This window comes from Trichosurus vulpecula, chromosome 1 (genome assembly GCF_011100635.1).
Source record: "Trichosurus vulpecula isolate mTriVul1 chromosome 1, mTriVul1.pri, whole genome shotgun sequence".
Lineage (NCBI taxonomy): Eukaryota > Metazoa > Chordata > Mammalia > Diprotodontia > Phalangeridae > Trichosurus > Trichosurus vulpecula.
In genome coordinates this window covers 178,219,825-178,237,078 of record NC_050573.1, presented here as the reverse complement: position 1 = coordinate 178,237,078, position 17,254 = coordinate 178,219,825, and the positions used below count along the sequence as shown (strand labels likewise).

The 17,254-nt window shown below is 40.7% G+C and overlaps 1 protein-coding gene across 1 annotated transcript in view; it reads left to right on the top strand.

The window, feature by feature from the left end:
• Positions 1–3,503: 3,503 nt before the first annotated feature.
• NEDD9 (neural precursor cell expressed, developmentally down-regulated 9) overlaps positions 3,504–17,254 on the top strand; it is a 234,412-nt gene continuing 220,661 nt past the window's right edge. Inside the window, exon 1 of the mRNA XM_036741258.1 lies at positions 3,504–3,548. The gene's annotated coding sequence lies outside the window, so the exon portion shown is untranslated. The remainder of the gene's footprint in view (positions 3,549–17,254) is intronic.

The window sequence follows — 17,254 nt, the reverse complement described above, 5'->3', positions numbered from 1 at the left end:
AAGTCTACACCAGTATTGAAATGTACTTAGCAGAGAAAGACAGAAGTGTTGGCTCCCATTGGAGCCTATGAAGTAAAGAAAAGCAACAAACATAAGTACTATAGTTTACTGAATTGAGGTCTTCTGGGCCTTCATAATTTGTAAGTCCCTAACTTCTTGTTGTTCATCCTTTGTTCTCAAAAAGGGACCAATGATATCATTGAGGGTCATGTCTTGACTTTCATGAGAACAAGGTATAGTGCATTTAGTGGCAGATTCAAGACATGCAATATGACATTAAATCCCTTCTGAAAAGCAAAGTTCATATTTGTTTTTAAATTACTTTGAATTATAAGGAAAACCCCCATCTTGATGTTAATCAGAGAGAGGTCAACAGAACAATTAGTATAGGCTCAAGTGCCATTCTTCCTTCTTTTCAACAATCTCTGTTCTAGGCTTTTAAAATTATAGCTAGGAACAGAAGGAGAAATCCCTAAGCCTTAATCCTTGATATTCTTGCTCCGCTTCCTGGGGTTCCAGCTCCAGTTCCTATTTGGGATCAATTTAAGAGGGCTTGTCTCTCTTAAACATGATGCACAGAGCCACATAGAAGCAAATTCCAGGCCATTCCCTTCAGTGGTACTAAAAGTCATGGGGACTCTGAAGGCCAGGCCCATTTCTCCCCTTACTAGGATAAGAGATGGGGAGAAGTGTGGCACAACCTAGGGTAGTATCATACCTTGAGAATAACTGTATAGATCCCCTGGGGAGGAAAAGGGAGGGAAGCCTAGCAAAGAGCATGATTGATTGACTTTCTAGCAACTCCACATTCTTTTTTTAATATGAGCAGGGGGAGTGGTACTCTCAAGCAGGGTAGTAATATGTCAGAAAGACTAGATAGCCAGTCCATGTTCTATAAGCTGGAATGAGTCTTTTCTCTTTTAGTTAATGTTTTATTAATCGGACTGCTTCCAGTAAGCACTACGTGCTCACAGATTAGTGAGGACACTCCTTTTGGGAGGATCATCATAGGCTATCATTTTCAGCTGTCACCTGATGGAACAAATCAAATGAGAGAGTACTTGTCATAGGTACTCAAAATTGTGCCCGGGTCCTTGTAACAGCCTAGATGCTCCGACATCCGAGTTACATATACGAGCCTCAGTTTTCCGCAGAGAGGGATAGTATTTTAGGACTGGTTGGTCACCACCTTTACCCATCTTTGCTGCTTCACAAATTCAGGGCCTCGACAGTGAACTTGTAAAATTATGATCCAGTAAGATTCACTGCATCCACAAAGAAGAAAAGAGAAATAAAGTATATTTTCCTGCCAGTCCTTCAATGCCTTTCCATCCTATATTTAGGGATAGTTCTTCATTTGGGAGTTTACTATCTAAAGCTAGAGCACAAGGAGAAGAAAAAGGATAGAATCTCAAGAGTTTGGGACTAGGTAATTTCTAAAATCACTGTCAACTCTAAGACTCCATCACTCTAAGATTTTATTCACATCAGTTCAGTTGTTTTTCAGTCATGTCTGACTCTTCATCACCCGATTTGGAGCTTAGCAAAGATACTAGAGTAGTTTGTCATTTTGTTCTCCAGCTCATTTTACAGGTGAGGAAACTGAGGCAAACAGGATGAAGCGACTTGCTCAGGGTCTCCGAGGTAGTAAGTGACTGAGGCCAGATTTGAACTCAGGAAGATGAACCTTCCTGATTCCAAATTTGAGGTGCTCTATCCCATGCGCCGCCTAGCTGCTCATCTACTCACAGCAACCCCCAAGGAAAGGAACAAGAATCAGTACGTGTAAATATTGTGAAAGCTCTCCTCCCAAGATTCATTCTGTGTGTCACTGAAATAGTCTTATATGGGGTCATAAATCTAGATCTGGAAGGAACCTCCAAAGTCACCTAAGCCAGCTTCTTCACTTTACAGTTGAGGAAACCAAAGCCCACAGAAGTTAAGTGGATTGCCCAAGGTCACAAAGGTCAGGGGTAGAGGCAAGATTTGAACCCAGCTTCTCTAACTCCACATCCCACACTCTTGTTAGCTCATTTCACAGCCTCCCAAAGGACAAATGGAAAACAGGTGTTCCTCCAGGTGTTCCTCCAAATTGCTAACTGCAATTGTTTATTACTCATTATCTAAGAAAAAAAGAATTCCCTTGATGCTAATAACAGTAATGATAATAGCTATCATTTTTAAGAGAGCCAGCTATGTGGCTCAGTAGATAGAACACTGGGCTGGAGTCAGGAAGACCTGAATTCAAATGTAGCCTCAGATGGGCACCAAGTGTGTGACCCCAGGCATGTCACTTAATCTCTGTTTACCTTAATCCGCTAGAGAAGGAAATGGTAAACCACTCTAGTATCTTTGCCAAGAAAACTCTAAAAGTGGTTATGAAGAGTCAGACACAACTGAACAAAAAACATATATGAAAACATTTATAAAGTGCTTACTATATTGCCAGGCACTGTGCTAAGCTCTTTCTAATTATTCTCCTTTGAGTCTCACAACAACCTTGGGGGTGGGGAGAATAGGTGATATTATCCCCATTTTGCAGATGGAAAACCAAGGCAAATAGAGGTTAAGCAACTTACCCAGGGGCACACAGCTAGTGAGTGTTTGAAGTTAGATTTGAACTCAGATCTTCTTGACCTGAGACCCTGTACCCTAATACTGCTCTAATTGTAATACATTACAGTAATAATTAAAATGGAGTATATTGTGATGGGCAGCTAGGTTGAGCAGTGGATAGAGCATGGGGCTTGGAACCAGGAAGACTCCTCTTCCTGAGTTCAAATCTGGCCTCAGATACTAGCTGTTTGCCCCTAAGCAAGTCACTTAACCCTGTTTGTCCCAGTTTCCTAGTCTATAAAAAGAGCTGGAGAAGGAAATGGCAAACCACCCCAGCATCTTTGCCAAGAAAACCCCAAGTGGGGTCATGGAAGAGTCATACAGGACTGAAATGACTGAACAACATCAAGGCTGTGATAGAGCATTGTCTGGACTTGAAGCCAGAGGACCTGTGAGTTTGGAATGGACTACTTAATTTGAGAAAATTTCTTAAATTCTCAGCTTCAATTTCCTCACCTTTCAAATGGGGCAGGAAGGGTAGAATTAGCTAACATCCAAGGTACCTTCCAATGTTAATTTTTTGATGCTATATGTGGAATCCCCTTCATGATATCTGTCTTCTAGAAAGCTGAAAAAGATTGTAGATTGGAGCTACATTTGCTACCTGCATTTAAATAAACTATCAAAGCATCTTTGGACTTAATGGTCCAAATGGTCTGGCAGGAGAAAAAAAAAGAGGCTGCCAGAGGAAATGTAACTGAGGCAACCTCGCTGCACTAACAAGCGGAAGGGGGAAAAAAGTTTGTGGTTTCACAACAAGAAAATGTTTAAATTTGCCGAGAGGACAGAATTGAGTGGCTGCCTCAACGAGCAAAATTACCCAGCTGGCCTGTCTGAGATCTTCTCTCCTTCCTGGAGACAAGGCAGGAGAGAAGGCGAAGAAAGCACGGAGGAGAAAAGATGTTTCGGTGAAGAGGGTTTTGCTGTCCTTGGTAAGTCCCAAGTCGCTGTTTCTCTTGCTCTGGCTGTGGCCAGGGTGGTGGCTTCTGCTGAGCCTCTGTCATTTCCTGATTTTAGAAACACATCTGTTGGCATTTGTCACCATGTATTACCCCTTTGGCTTGGGAGTGTATTTAACTGCTGATATCTCACAGAAGCAAAAGGTCATTCTAATCTTCCAGACTTCTCAATCGGACTAGGGTTATTACTACTGTTAATCACGTTGTTTGGGCCCTTTATTTCTCATTGGTGTGACAGCTCTGCATAGCATACCAAAGTATGCTTCGTACTCCCAGAAAACATACTTGCAAGCACAATAGGTATAGCTATTGTAACGGTGATTTCATTGGTTCCCTGCGTGGTTGGGAAGCTCCTAAATGAGGGGATGCCTTCCACCAATTCAGGTTGGTACTTTCTCTGAAATTTAAAGCTTTAAAGAGTTGCCTGGGTCGCTGGGAAGTTATGTGGCTTGATCACAGTCACGCAGACAATGAGTGTCTGCAGAGGGATTTGAACTCTGGTCTTCCTGGCTCTAAGGTCTCTATCTACTATACTACCTTGTCTCTCCCTCTGCACAGACAATAAAGGGACAGATAAAAGCATGCTTTCCTTCCTCTACCAATATTTCAGAAAGCAAATGGTCCAATTAATTTTAGATTGGATCTGAATCACTCTTTCCACATCTTTAAATCCTACTGAGAATTATTCTCTGAATAGCAAGAAATGGACACTCTAGGTTTGGTTTTGTGGAGATTCATGGAATGTAGTGGGAAAAGTGATGACCTTCTTTTGATTGTGACTTGAAACATTTTAGGTGGCTAAAGTGGGAACATCATCTTCCTCTTCTGAAGCCTCACTTATCCCATTTGTAAAATGAGCATCATAGTACTTGCGTTACTTTTGTCCCTGGGGCTGTGGTGAGGCAAGTCCTTTGAAAGCCTTATATGTTTGTGAGATTGTAGTATTAGTCTTAGAAGGAATTTGCTGTCAAGGTCTTCTTTTGGGGACAATGTCATAGGATCTGCTTGCCCCATACCTCTCCCACCCCCAACATTTTTAAAACACAGGAAATCAGATTAAAGTGAACATCAAAAGCACCATTGAGGAGGAAAAGAGGCAGAAAAGGGCTAAATGTAGCCTGAGATGGGTGTAGAAAGGGGTGGAGTTGGGGTAGGTAGAGTCCCACTTCTTTGCCTGGGAGGTATGTAAAATTTGTTGTCTGATTATATATAAATGCAGTTTAGGCCTCAAGTTGGTTTTTGTTTTGTTTTGGCATCAGCTACAGTGGTGACCTTTCCCCAAGACTACCTCCCCTAGTTACAATCCAGTTCCTAAGAAAGCAAGGTCCTAGGAAGAGAAGACTGAAAAAGAAAAAAAAAAACTTGCAGAGACAAGAGGGGTAGGGCAATCCCTGTGGTTTCATCAGGGTAGGTAACTCCAGAAGGGCAGGTAGGTGGCACAGTGGATAGAGCAATGGGCTTGGAGTCAGGAAGACCTGAGTTTAAATGTAGCCTCACGCTTACTAGCTCTATGATCCTGCACAAGTTATTTAACTCTGTTTGCCTCAGTTTCCTCATCTGTAAAATGAGCTGAAGAAGAAAATGGCAAACCATTCCAGTATCTTTGCCAAGAAAACCCCAAGTGGGCCATGAAGAGTTAGAAATGACTGAACAATTCCATTTATGCTTTTTTGTTATTGATGGCATTCCAATTCTATCTTTATTCCATGCTAAATTCCAGATGCCCTCAACTTCTGAGTCCCTCAAAGGAATTGTAATGGGGCAAGGGAAGAGATTCCTCAGTATTTGCTAACAAGACTGGAAAAAAAAAGCACTGCAAATATACTTTTCATTTGCATAAGAGAAGCAAGAGGAGATTGAGCAGTGCCTGAGCTAGTCTTTCTGGTGGGCTTAATGAGATAACATTTGTCAAGTGCTTTTCAAAGCTTAAAGTTCTTGTTTTTAGTCATACACAGGGCCTAGCCTAAGTGCACAGGAATTTAAAAACACCAAAACCACACCTCCAAAATGACGCCTTACAAAATTCAGATGGCGGACTAGCTTTGCTATGACTAAGAATCTTTGTGGTTCAGAGATGATTAGTACAGGTGACTCCGGAGAACCAGTTGAGGTGAATGTCAGAGCCCAAGAGCCACTCTTGTTTACATTCATTTCAGATTGGTTGTCTTGATTAAGTATATTGAAGTAGTTCAATTCACTGGAACTCCCACCTCCACCCCTTCAAGACAAATGACTGGCAAACGTTCATAAAGGATATTGGTGTGTCTGAATTGGTAGGGAAGTTACCAGATTATATCCTGATGCCAGCACAGCCTCAAACCAATCATCTCTACTTTCTATTTCATAATCCTGTTGGAAGAATGTCAATATTCAGAACGATGACCTGGAGGCACTATAAAATTCTAATGGTAACCAACATCAGTAATCCTAGCTAAGAAGTATAAAGATATAAAAGATCCCAGCTGATGGATATCTTGTGCTCAGGAGTTTGGCCAGTGGGCTAGGCCAATCAGGTGTCCTAAATTTGGCATTAATATGGTGAAGCTTCAGGAGGAGCAGAGGGACATTAAGTTGTTGTTGCTCAGTCACATCTGACACTTCATGACCCCATTTGGGATTTTCTTGGCAAAGAGTGGTTTGCCATTTCCTTCTCCAGTTTATTTTACAATGAGGAAGTGAGGCAGTTAAGTCACTTGCCCAGAGTCACACAGCTAGTATCTGAGACTGGATTTGAACTCAAGAATATGAATCAGGCCCAGCACCCTATCCACTGTACCACCTAGTCACCCCTCAGGTTTCCTAAGGAAGGGCAAATTGGGCAGGTAGGAATCAAAAAGTGCAGATTAGGCTGGAACCAGGTCTATGAGGAGCTGCTTCAGTTCCAGCCTGGATGAGATACAGAGACTCAGTCTTTTAAAAGATGAAATAAAATAAGACAGTTCTAAGATTTCTGAATCATCATGGAAAGATTGAACTAGCTTCAGAATGCTGCAAGCTACTATAAAGCAGCAACAAAAAAGTACTACATTTTGCCAATGAGGAAGGATTTCTGCTTGACTCTTGGATAACAATAACAACAAAAAAGTGTATATTTATAGGCTTCTCATTAATTGGCTTTTAATACCTTCCCTTTCCCCAGCTAATATCATGCCAAAAACCAATTAGCAACCACGTGGTTGGTAAGAAGGATGGTAGTGCATCCAACAAATCTTTTGTAACCTTTACACTACACTTACCATGACTCTGAAATTCCCCACCCACAGTCTCACTTCTGAGCAGTGGAAAGATTTAGGGGAAGTGGTGCCATCAGCAGTAAAGCACTGCCTTGGGAAACATTCATCTGAAAACACAGTAGTAACTCTGTGTCTCACATCACACATGTCAAACACACATAGACGTACTGTACACTGCATACTTTTCCAGGGAAGAAAAAAAAATGTTGGCATGTCATATACACTAGAGAAAAAGAACTTGAGGTGATAATAGTTTCTACTATTTAGGTTTGATGAGTTTAAAAGTTGTAGCCAATAACTTGATGTCACTCACTTGATTCTGCTGCCTCTAAGCTCCAAAGCATTTAAGAATATTCCCTGAGTATTACATAGAAGGGCATCTAGGTGGTACAGTGGGCCTGGAGTCAGGAAGACTCATCTTCCTCAGTTCATATCTAGTCTCAGACATTTACTAGCTGTGTGACCCTGGGCAAGTCACTTAACCTGTTTGCCTCATTTCCTCACCTGTAAAATGAACTGGAGAAGAAATGGTAAACCACTCCAGTAACTTTGCCAAGAAAACCCCAAATGGAGTCACAAAGAGTCAGGCATGCCTGAAATGACCCCAGCTCCTTTGACTCCTGAGCCCCTGCTTTTTGCATTGTATTATGTTAATGATAGTCCTTATATTTTTTTTTTTTTTGATATTTACTGAAGTCCTCCTCCAATGGCTCATTATTGCATGGAAGTCACCCTGGGTCTTGTCAGTGGAGTATAAGCCCTGACCATGAGGCTGAAAAGGCTTCGGGGATAGACCTAGTACCAAGTTGTGCTGGTTGAGGACCAGCCCAAGTTCAGAGGGACTCATCTCTAGGCTGGCCTGAGGGTAATGACTTCTTTAGTCTCAACAATTCTCAAAGACCATCTACTAAGTGGTCATCATGATCTGCGTAGGTGGAGAGAATAGGGCCAAAATGAAATCACTGATCTTCCCATAAGTTCCCAGGAAAGATGCTACGCATCCAAAGTATGTAAGTCAATCTATTTTCCCATGGAAGCAATGTTCTCATAGAGGAGAACAATCCTCACCAAGGGCCTGGTACCCTACTCTTTATAGAAATAATCATGAATGCTCTATTTGACCATCCATAAATGACTTGCATACATGTTATAGTTCTATGCATGGATGATATCCTGGAAATATACCAACTAATCACAGATAATTTTGTTTATAGTGATATTTTGGGGTAGTATACAAAATTCTAATTTTATTTTTTCATAATCTCTTACCTATGGGAGGGGACAACATAGCAAAACTGAAAGGAAGGACTTCATTGGAGCCATGAAATCTACAAGGGCTTCTTGGAAGAGATTTGGGGGGAAAGTGCTTGATAACTTTTTGCAGACTGGTCCAAGGACATTTATTTTGATGTTTTCTTTCTCTGATGTTATAGTTAAACTAGGAATTAGGGACCAAATAATGAAGTTTTTTTATTTACTAAAAAAATAGTTCTTCAAAACAGTTTGGGTGATATGTGCCTGTATGTCTGTATGTATGTGCCTGCCAAGTGTGGTGGATAAAAGATGAAATGACTGAGGAAACAAAGGTTCAATCTTTTGAGCATATTGATTTATTAAGTCACTGTGACCTTTAAAAAGTCCAAGAGACATAACTTCTGGGTAATTAGCCATTTTATTCATATTGCCAGCATTTTAATTAAAAAAAAAAGGTCAGTGGTAACTGGACCTATTCTATTGAACTTTGATTATGTCATTTCCTTCCAAGTTACCCCCAGTCTTGGGCAATCTATTCAAAGAATTTATCCCCACCCAAACCTGAGTAGAACACTATGGGCTTCCTGACCTGGGTGGGGTATGAACAAGAAAAGTTAATCCAATCTCATTTTCAGTAAAGTCCTTGAAGAGACTGAATTTTGAAATGAGGACTATAGAAAAAGAGAGGACTCTGAATCTCCCAAATCACTGGTTATTAATAATCATTTCTCTCACAATGCATAGTAATTGTCCAGCAAACTGAGAACAGACCTCCTCAGCTTAGGCCTGCATCCCAAATACAGGGGAATACAGATTTTTATACATTAAAAACAATTAATTAAATAAAACCAATTAATTAAAAGGAACCATATAACATTAGGTAATCTTATTTCCAAGTGGACGAAAGATTAGGCACTTTTCAAGGAGGGAGGAGGAGAGTGAACAGGTTCAGTTTCCTGAAATCAGAAAAGGAGGTGTCCCCCTCCCTCTAAGAGTATGTAAATAATCAAAGGAACATGGAAACGATAACTGATTGATCAGTTTTCAGATAAGACATGTGGGTTACTTAAGAAAATTCCTAGCATCAATCTTTGGATCTGACCGGGTTTCTGGTCAATATAACGTTGGTCCTTTACACATCAGGTAGAAGTAGTTCAGCTTTCCAGCCAAGCAAGACTAGGTTCAAACAATGGAATAAGGTTGTCTCTCAATTCCCACAACTGGATAAAGTCTTCTCACAAGACAGAAAATGGACTAGACCTATAATTGAATAGAAAGGGAATTGAGATAAGCTCCAGAATTGAGTTGCAAGATGGGGTCAGTATAGTTTACTCAGTTCCCACAATTAACCACTTTCTGTCCTAATCCCCTCAATCCCCTTAATTTTCTCACAAGAGAACTGTCAGCAATAACATGTATATGATTGGCAGGATGTCCTAGGTAGAAATTTCAGTAATAAGCTGAATTCCTGTAAGTTATAAATCAGGATGAGTCCATGTTCCCCAAAGTGAGTATCCTTAATTAGAAATGACCATCAAAAGCACATGAGAAATCTAAATTATTAAGCAGTGTGGGAAAGGCATGTAGATTCATTCATTTATTCCGAAAGATGTGATAAGCAAATAACCATTATATCATCAAACAAGCATCAGTATTTATTTATTGAGTCATTATTACCTGCAAAGCCTTATGGCAAGCGTTAGTGAGCCAAAGAGATAGAAGGCAGAGTCCCTGAGTGAGCTGTTGCTCTCCAGCATTCTCCTATGCTTGGCTTCTCATCACTGCCTCAAAGAATGAATGCCTATTTTCCTTGTAAGGTTAGCTCAATCTTTATCTCCTCCTACCTGCTAGCACCTTCCCCCAACATGAAATCACCTTGCATTTATTTAGTATATGGTTTCTTTCTTTCTTTCTTTCTTTCTTTCTTTCTTTCTTTCTTTCTTTCTTTCTTTCTATCTATCTATCTATCTATTTCTCTCTCTCTATCATCTATCTATTATGGATTGAATCAATCTGTCTGCCTATGTGTTATTTTTCTCAATGGAAGGTACACTTCCTGAGGCAAGGGACAGTGGTTTCTGTCTTCATATACCTAGTGTCTAGCAGGATGCCTGGCACATACGAGGTTTGGTCTTTTTTTAAAAAGGCTTATTGATTGACAGATCTGTACATTCTACTTACTGAGGTGGGACATATATTCAAAAGATAAATTAGCAAACAACGTAACATATGTTAAGTGTCAGATTAGTAGTAGGAGCAATAAATTCTGCAGATCAGAGGTAGCTATGATCACTCTGGGCTGGGCTAAGTAAGGCTTCTCAAAGATGGTAGGATTTGGCCACCAAAAAATGAATGTGCCTTAGATAAGAGGTAAGAGGGCATTCCATGTAGGAGAAGAGCCTAAGGAAAGATACAGTGGCAGGAATGGGCATGCCAGGTATGCCACAATTAGGGAGAGAGGAAAGAGTTCTTATAAAGAAGTAGGCTGAGATAAGATTAGAGAGGGAAGTTGGGGTTGAGTTAAAGCAGACAATGAAATAATGAACTCTTAATGTTAGTTGACCACTTTCAGCCAGAAGAACACCAACTGCAAAGTAGGAGGAGTCATCTATGAAGCATGAAGGAAATTTCCAAGACTTGGGGGGTCATTTGCTCAAGGGTTTGGGGTCATACTTCTACATGGAGTGTGTTTGTGTGTGTGTGTGTGTGTGTGTGTGTATGTGTTTTAATTTTCTTTCTCTCTTCATAAAGTCTTTGCTACAAGAAATGGTTTGATAGGGATTTAGGAGGGAACTTGTCTAAAGATGAGTGAGATGTAAAAAGAAAAGGTATCAATAAAAGAAGATAATTTTAATTGCTACTTTTACTGATGAACACGGAAATACCTTGGTGAAGTAGAAAGAACACTGGGTGGAGTTCTAACCACAGCACTATCCCTAGTTTTGTGACTTTAAGGGAGTCACTAAACCTTTACAGACCTCAGCTTCACTATAGAATCTGGGAGCGATAGAATTCTCAAGTTCAGGGAGATATTAGAGTTCATCTCCAAGGCCAGTGAACTAGTTCATTTTAAAGTGCTTAAGGAAAAACCCTAGGTTCCAATTGGTTTATTGAGCTAATTAATCAGTTTAGTCCTATAAATTTGCAAATGGAATTTTTTGGGGAAAGTTAGGATCGGGTTGCAAGATGGTACTCAGAATGTGGTTATGATGGAGGACAATGATTTCTGGATCATGTGGCAAAACTATGCAGCTGGTTATTTCAGTTCATTAACTCTACAGTTTCTATTATCGAAAATGATGAAGAGAATCACGTTCAAAGCCCTAAACCACTTACTAGATACCCCCAAAAGGCCTCAAAGTAAAGAATTAGAAACCTATTGGTATTACCAAAATGAGTTCCAAGCAAAATAAGTATACTGCCCATGTGGTGTTGAGAAGTCACAATGACAAGAAAAGAAGTAGATGGGTTGGAAGGATAGTACCCATGTATCCTTGTAAGAAGGGTACTCTTGCTTTCATATTGATGCTCTGTCTCAGTCTCTCTCTGTATATCTGTGTCTGACTCTGCCTCTCTGTCTCCGTCTCTCTGTCTCCATCTCTCTGTCTCCATCTCTCTGTCTCCATCTCTCTGTCTCCATCTCTCTGTCTCCATCTCTCTGTCTCCATCTCTCTGTCTCCATCTCTCTGTCTCTATCTCTCTGTCTCTATCTCTCTGTCTCCATCTCTCTGTCTCTTTTTCTCTGTCTCTATGTCCATCTCTCTATCTCTGTCTGTCTGTCTGTCTCTATGTCTCTCTGCTAGCCCATATAGCTGAAGTATTTCTATGTAATCAAGGATTCCAACTTGACCGTTGTGGAGGCACAGTTTTTTGCCTTTGGATTGATCAATATTGAGGGCCGGTGACTTTGGCTGAATATCTTCTCTGAGTCATGATGAAGCTAGTGGAGGCCACAGAGTTAGACAGTGAACCAGTTGCTACTTTCAAACATTGAGTCTGATCCATTGGTTGACACAGTTTATCCTTATAGAAAATAATTACTAGGACGCCAATAGTCAGTTTGATAAATGAACTCCTGGTGTTAAACTCTGGCCAGTTGAAGGTGAGGGATGCCTAGGGAGAATTTCTCCATTGGACAAACTCGTATATTTGAACAGTATGAACACAAAAGCAATATAATTTATATAATAAATATGGAATATATTGTAATCCAGTTGACCTACCCAATAAACTAGTTCAAGGTTATATATTCAGCACAGTACCTAGCACATACTAGGCATTTAATATATTCTTGATTAATCAATTGCTTGACTATACATTTGCAGCCAGGATTTGAGGAGAGTTAGAGTAGAGTAAAGGTTGGGGAAATATCAGTGATAGAACCAGAGCCAGAGGTGGGGAACCTGTAGCCTCAAGGCCACATGTGGCCCTCTAGGTCCTCAAGTATGGCCCTTTAACTGATTCAAACCTTGTCAAAGGGACACACTTGAGGACTTAGAGGGCCACATGTGGCCTCACATGGCTGCAGGTTCTCCACCCCTGAACCAGACAGTCTTGGATCTTAAGACAGTAGGAGAGAGGTTTAGGGTGTGACAGTAGACATGGATGAAAGGAGGAGCACCCAACTGCAATTTCTTGAAGGCTGTCCCCAGTCTGTTTGCACTTAGTCGTGCCTGTGACTGTACCAACCACCCAAGTTCATCTGACTGATTGTCTGAGACTCCCACACACAAGGACTTTGCTTCCTCCTATCCTCTGATCCACCACTCCATGGTTACATAGAAAACAAACACTTCTCACCAACATCCTAGACATATCTAGCAGGAGTCATGGTCACAACCTAGTCACTCTCTGTGACACTTTGCTCCCACTTCTGTTCCTCTTAGCTTCTTCTTATCTAGAAAGGTTACAAAATCTGATGAAGCTGGTGAGCAAGAGCTTTTTTATCAATTCTACCACCCTTCTGTATTGTCAAGCACCCTAACACACTGTTGCAACAATCCGGTTAGTAGCTGCTGTGGGGGTGTAAAACCAGCAACAACCAACTCACGGAACGCTGCAAGCCCAGGTTCTTTTGATCTGCTTTACAAAGGAAAGCAACATTAAGGGGTTAACAATCTTACTTTAATCCAACATACAAATATCATTCACTCAGCTCAGGGGGAAAAGGCAGCATCCTGAGCTTCAGAGCAGATACAAACAAATAACAAACATCCACAGACAGACCTTGTCTGATTCAAATCTCAATTCATAATTACCAGAGTTTAACAAAGTCCCAACATCTGGGTTTACAAGCTGGAGGGCTCTTAACTACAGTTGCTCAGAGTCTCCACATCAGTGAGCCACCAAGAGTGAGAGCCCTGAGCAAATAGCTCTGTCTTCCCTTTTTATGCACTCTTTAGCTGTCATCAAATGTCACATCTGAGCAACCAGAACTTAAGCTCTTACGGCTCTGGTCTTAGCACCTCCCTTCATTAGCCCCACCTGGAGCCCCACCTTAGTTACCAATTCACACCCACATAGGCTTAGGTTTGGGCCTGGCACTTAGCACCTAATAAGACTCAATAAAAGACACTGAATTAATCAGAAGAAACAAAGGCCAAACTCTTCAAGGGCACTTGGTTGAATAAGTGCTAAGAGCCCATCTTGATCCCCAATACACACACCCAGGACAGCCTGCTAACACAGGTTCTTTGATCTGCTTTTCTAAAGGTAAGACAGCTTCTAAGGGGTTAACATTCTACTTCAATTAAAGCTATGTAAGTAAAGAAGGTAAAGATCACTCACTAGAAAGGTTAGCACCCTGAATGTGGAGAAAATACAAGCAGAGAGAAATTAGCAGAGATCCAATAGACAGGGTAATACATCACCAGACCAGGAGAGCACCAACATCTGGGTTCACAAAGCCGAGGGTCTCCTTAACAAATGGCTCCCCAGAGTCCTATCCAGGGAATCAAAAGGTCCTTCTCATAAATGAACCCCCAAAGCAAAATCTCACTTCAGAGTATATATATATATATGCTTTTGGCCAATAGGCTCAGAGCCAGAAGGCATCAACAACCCCTGTGACAGCAGTGCCTGATTGGCTTAGTACCAAAAGGTGTGAAAGCCTTCCTAAAAGCAAGCCCCCCATAAGCAAGCTTCCCCTTAGGCAAGTTCCTCTCCCAGTGGGCTCTATGTGATTCAGGATGTAACAGAGCTGTGAACTGGGCCAGAGCTCAAAGCAGCAAGACACCCATAGTTTAAATACCTATGTACCTTTAGACCTGGGAACATGGCCCCTGTTCCAAGATAAAAAGGGAATACATGTGGTTACACAGGCCTATTAATGGATAGGGAAGATCTTGTATTCCATTAACCCTATACCTTCCCATACCAATTACAAGAAGAATGACTCATATTTCCACAGACTTTAAGAACTAAAAAGCACTTTATTTTTTCACCTTGTGAGCACTTTAAAATTTATTTTTAAGTAGTATTTTATTTTCTTCCCCAGTTACATGTCAAGAAAATTTTTGGTACTCATTTTTACAAGATTCTGAGTTCCAAATTTTTCTCCCTCCTTCTTTCCCTCCCCTCCCCTCTTCTGAAAATGGTAGGTAGTTTGATACTATTTATACATGTGCTATCATGTAAAAAATATTTCCATATTAGTCATAGTTGTGAAAGAAGAAACGGATCAAAAAGGGGAAAAAACCATGAGAAAGAATAAAGTAAGTAAAAAAAAATACATTTCAATCTACAGTCAGAGTCCATCAGATCTTTATCTGGATGTGGATAGCATTTTCTTTCGTAGCACTTTGTACTTGTTTTGGATCACTGTGTTGCTGAGAAGCGCTGAGTCATTTATAGTTGATCATCACACAGTGTTGCTGATATTGTGCACAATGTTTTACTGGTTCTGCACATTTCACTTTGCATGTTTGTACAGGTTTTGTACAAGTTTTTTCAGGTTTTTCTTAAATCTGCCTATTCATCCTTTCTTATTGCACAAGAGTATTCCATTACATTCATATACCACAGCTTGTTCTGCCATTCCCCAATTGATGGGCACCACCTCAGTGTCCAATACTTTGCCACCATGAAAAGGGCTGCTATAAATACTTTTGCACACGTAGATCATTTCCCTTTTTATGATCTCTTTGGGATAAAAAGCACTTTATAGATACTATTTCGTTTGATCTTGATGACTACTCTGCAGGTGGTAGGTTTTTTAAGTATTATTGTCTCTATTTTACAGATGAAGAAACTGAACCTGAAAGAGGTTGTGATTTAAGGCCTTCTTACTCTAAAGCCAACACTCTATACTACACCACACTGGCTCCACTAGATTTTAAGATGACTACTCTATCACTGATCAACCCCAAATCTAGAGTTGTCCTTACACATAGGCAGAATAGGTGGCTTGCCTGTGTGGTATGATTTTTAGTAATTATCATTTGGACGACCAGTTAGTCTTGATAGTGACAGATGCTGGAGAGTCCAGCTGCTCTGCTAGATGCTGGGTATAAAAAAGAAATAAAAAAGAAACAATTCTTGCTCTCAAGCAGCTTACAAAGACACTATATTGGCTGGTTTTGCTTAACAGTTTTTCTTTAATACAAGGGAAGGTTCAAGGCAAGGGTGGGGAAGCGATATTTGGAAATGATTATAATTTAAATACAAAGGACATCAATAAACCTTTTAAAAATTAAAATGTGATACAATCCCTTGCAAAAATCATAGATTTCGTATGTCAATGTGTATCCACCTAGATGAGACTGGCAGGAACGTGCAAATAGATTCTTCTCTGCTATACTCGAAGAGAGACTACTTGAGAGAGATTTGAATTATATCTCTCTGCCCCACTTAGTGTTGTTAGTCTAGGGGAATTAATTCTTATGTTTAAGCCACTCTCTTTGTCACTATCTCTTTTTGGGGGAAGGAGAGATACCGGCTATACAGCCCAACACTTGACTCTTTTCCCACAAAATGGCAGTTCCACAAAGACTATTGCATACAGCAAATAGAAAATAAACTGATAGCAAAGATAAATCAGAGAAGTTCTACATACATACATATATGTATACATACATATCTACATGCATACATACATACACATATATTAGAATATACCAGACATTAGACAGAGTGAATGATCTCTCCCACTAGGAGCTAGACACTGCAGCTCAACACTAAGAGAGAGATAGAGTCCCAGATCTTACCCAAGGAGAAAATTCCCTGAAGTCTCTAGCATAGTAAACAAAAGACAGGAACGTAATTGGGGCAACAACTCCTCTACATGTCAATTTTGCAGTCTTTTTCTCTCTCTAGGGACCTCTCCCTAAAGGGAATCTGCAACCAAGTGTGTCCCCTCTCAGAGATGGAAGCCGGAAGGACCAGGATCTCTCTTATTCCAGGTTCTTAGAAATTCTACTCTTCATATAGGCATGGAGAATCAAGTAATCATTCTCTGCCAACTAGAAGACTCTTAATGCAAATTGGCCTGAACCCTTGGTTACAAGGGCAGCTAGGTGGTGAAGTGGTTGGAGTGCTGGGCCTGGACTCAGGAAGATTCATTCTGAATAACTGGAAAAGCATATGGACTAATCATGTTAAAATACCATTGTTACCTACACAATGTCAAGAGGTCTAGCAGAAGGCTCCACAAGAATATTGACCATATGCTGTGGAGAATTTACAGGAGCATATAGACAGACTTTTAAGTCCCAACAAAATATTTTTTCCTTTACAGGAAGGCTTTCCCACTTCCTCTTAATTCTAGAGCCTTCCCCGTTTAATATTTCCTATTTATCTTGTATGTGGCTTGCCTTGTAAATATTTGTTTGCATGTTGTCTCCCCCATTAGATTGTAAGCTCCTTGAGGGCAGGGACTGACCTTTATCTCTTTTTATATTCTCAGTGGTTAGCACGGTACCTGGCACATGGTAGGTGCGTAGTCGAGTGACTGATTGATTAAACAACCCACAGAAAGGGAAGGAGTATCAGAGCTTTGGTCTATCCATGGGTGGGGAACCTGAGGTTTCAAGGCCACATGTGGCCTTCTAGGTCCTTTGGGGCAGCCTTTTGACTGAGTCTAGAACAAATCCTTTTATTAACGGGATTTGTTCTGTGAAGTTTGGATTCAGTCAAAGGGTAGCACTTGAGGACCTAGAGGGCCACATGTGGCCTTGAGGCCACAGGTCGCACATC